Raw genomic sequence first — 3,328 nt, 5'->3', positions numbered from 1 at the left:
GAAATGTTTCTAGAGCAGCAAATCAGCATATTATTATGATTTCTGAAGATCATGTGACACTGAAGACTGGAGTAATGATGCTGAAAATTCAGCGCTGCATCACAGAAATAAATTACAGTTTAACAGATATTCACATAGAAAACAGATATTTTGAATTGCAATAATATTTCACCTTTTTACTGTATTTTTTATTAAATAAATGCAGACTTTGTGAGCAGAAGAGACTGAAATTAAACCAAATATCATTTGAAAGTTTCCTGAGCTATAAAGCAACAAAGTCTTAAAAATAAAACTTTCCTCCAGAAACTCCTGTGTAATGCTCACTAAGACACTTCACTGTCAAAAAGAGCCTCAGCTTCATAACAATAAACGCTTAAAGTTGATGAGACGTGAGATCCTACCTGAAGAAGGCATACATGACCAGCATGTTTCCGATCACTCCCACAGCCCCGATGATGGCCACGAAGAAGGCCACTATGTAGTGTGCATGATCGGGAACGTCCACTTTCCTGAAGAAGCCACGGTCCATGTCCACCGGCTCCTCCATACCTGCCACAACGACGGAGAAGACGCTCGTTAAAGCTCCATCTGACTTCATTAGAGTGAGCTGAGGCCGGGCTAGCGTGAGGGGAAGCCCCGGCTTAGCGTGAGCTGAGGCTGGGATAGAGTGAGGAACGGCCGGAGGGTTAGAGTGAGCGGAGGCGTGGGCTTGAGAACGGCGCGGCCAGCGATTTTGACGAAGGAGCGTCCGGAAGGACATGTGACGACTCCGGGCTGGACTCCGCTTCGTCCATGGTGAAAGCCGATCCGGTGATCCACAGCGTAAAGTTGATGTATTCCCTCATCGACCAGCACGGATCAGCTCTAGGCATGACGAAGCGGAAAAGCCAACCAAAGTAGTTTCGCTTTCACAACGAAAAACACAGCGTCTTTACGACATTGCAGCGGAAACAACAAAACTACAGCGAGAATAAAAGTTACGCCTTCTTTCTTTGCGTGAACATTTGGGTGGCGTTATGCAAATCTTCCCACATAGTGAGGTAGATATGTGGGGGCGTGTTAGAACGAGGCGTTTTAGGTAGGCGTGGCTGACTCTTAACTTTTATAAAGAATATCTCTTTGGATTTGAGACTTTAGTCTTTGCAACTTTACAGATCTTCTTTATGCACCAAGAGCTTGTAACACTCCAAAGAGAAAGAAACAATTGAAATCGCATCATATGACCCCTTTAAAGTTCAGCGAAAGAGTTTCTCCAGAACAGTGACCTCTTAATACATTTCCAACTCGCTTTAGTGTGGTTACACCGGTGTTTGTTGAAGCTCTTATCTGTCGCAGGGCACATGTGATCCGAGAGGCTTACGGTAAATAAGAAACAAGAACATGCTCTGTTTGAGCTCTCGCTCTTCCTGTACCAAAAACCGCCTCCAGCTCCAGAAATACGGACAAAGCAATAACACGTGCTGCAGATTGACTTATTTTTAAAATAACTTCACATGAATATGCTTCATGGGCTTCATACCTGAGAAGGTGAATTACTGCATGTCTGTGTGGATGAGCTTCATCAACACTCTCTTCATTTGAGCTGTAGTTTCAGTTCATGACCAATATTACATGTTCTGAAACAATATTTAGAGTCTCGGGACATTACAATCTTGAAAACATGGGGTCAGTTTCTGGACTCTCAAAAATATCTAAAAATAGCTTTAATGTGAATGCTGTATTCTGTCTCCAAATTTATTTAGATTGTATGATCCTAGACACAGATTACATTTATTTTTAACTCCTTTTCCCCCAACTTATTTATTTTACTATTATTATAGTAAAAATGTATTTAACTTACGTAAAACTTGTTTATCATTATTATTATTATTCCATACAGCAAACAATAAATGAATAAATAAATAAATCTGGCCAAAATATACTTTAAATATATGACAAATATATGTTGTAACAATGAAACTCAATCAAATATATTTTTGACATTTATCTTCTAAATGTTACACATCCACACGTTTTGACAACAAATAGCATTTCTCTTCAAATGTGATGCATGTAAATGTAATTTCTTGAATTCAAATATATGGAGGGCAAAATATATTTTTAAATGCTTTTATAAATATATTTATATTTTTTTTTATATATTTTCAAAAATATACAAAAATGGCCAAAATATATATTGGTAGAAAATTTATTTACGAAAACATATTTTTAAATATATTTTACCAAACAATGATGCTGTTTTAACTTCGGCCGCATCTGAAATAGGCCTATTAACGTTACCTGAGAAGTAACGTAAAATAAAAAACCGCGCGCTAACGTTACATGTGCCGAGTAAGAACATATAAGGAGCCGAAGTGTTTAAACATACGAGCACAATTCAGTTGAATGATAAAGCTACCTCTTTAGCTTTTGTTAAATGAATGTAAAAAGCAAGCTGAAATATCCATAAAACAAAAAACAAAAGCAGAAAAACAACACTGAAATAAGAGCGCGGTTAATCAGATGCGCGGGAAGGTTTTCTGTTAGAATCATCATTGGTCCAATTCATTTTTAATCTTAATTATTAAAAATTACATTAAATAAAATGATGTACAGCGTGATAAAAAAACAACGCTCTGATGCTGCTGTAATGTTGTTGGTTTTACATAATCAAAATTGTCTAATTATTGTTTGATGAATATGCAAACATAAAAAAGCTCTCTTTATGAATTATGAGTAACTTATGTTGGCCATAGCAAAAAACTTTAGTCATAAATGTGAAAATGTTCGGGTAGTTCCATCTAACATGTATTTTATTAATGAAGTGTTTCACTAGTTAGCAGTAAACTGTTACCTCACCTGAATATGTTCTTACATTTCTGTTGGATTCTTCGACATGGAAAGCAGTTCTTCGGAATAGAAATGTGGATTTTATTTGTAAAAATCATACTTTTTCGCTTATTTCAGTAAATCTCATAAAACTAGCGAGTTAAGCCAGTAGTAGTACTGAGAGTGTCGTGTAAACATGGCTGAAGGAGTGACCAGCGCCAGCGGAGGATCAGACAAACCGATTCAACTGAGTGAGTCATTTACACTGGAACCACTCCGATTAATTCAAACTCGTGACTTCGAACAGTCATTTCAAGCGATTCACTAGCACAAAAACAGATCAAAAGAGCCATTCATTTTCGAATTTCGACATCACTGGTAATGATTTTAAAAAGCACATAGTGACGGGTGCCAAAACTCCGAATCAGACTCAAACCATTGCATCGCAAATGTTCAAACGTATCGCGAATCATATGATTCAGATCGGAACTTCAGAGCGTGGATCGCGAATCAGTTTTTC

The 3,328-nt window shown here is 37.4% G+C and overlaps 1 pseudogene; it reads right to left on the bottom strand.

The window, feature by feature from the left end:
• Positions 1 to 550, bottom strand: part of LOC107671366 (melanopsin-B-like) — a 29,442-nt pseudogene extending 28,892 nt beyond the window's left edge.
• Between the last annotated feature and the right edge of the window lie 2,778 nt (positions 551 to 3,328).

Source organism: Sinocyclocheilus anshuiensis, unplaced genomic scaffold (assembly GCF_001515605.1).
Source record: "Sinocyclocheilus anshuiensis isolate Anshui unplaced genomic scaffold, SAMN03320099.WGS_v1.1 scaffold3662, whole genome shotgun sequence".
NCBI lineage: Eukaryota > Metazoa > Chordata > Actinopteri > Cypriniformes > Cyprinidae > Sinocyclocheilus > Sinocyclocheilus anshuiensis.
Note: the sequence above shows the minus strand (reverse complement) of the source record. Positions and strands in the feature narration are given on the sequence as shown.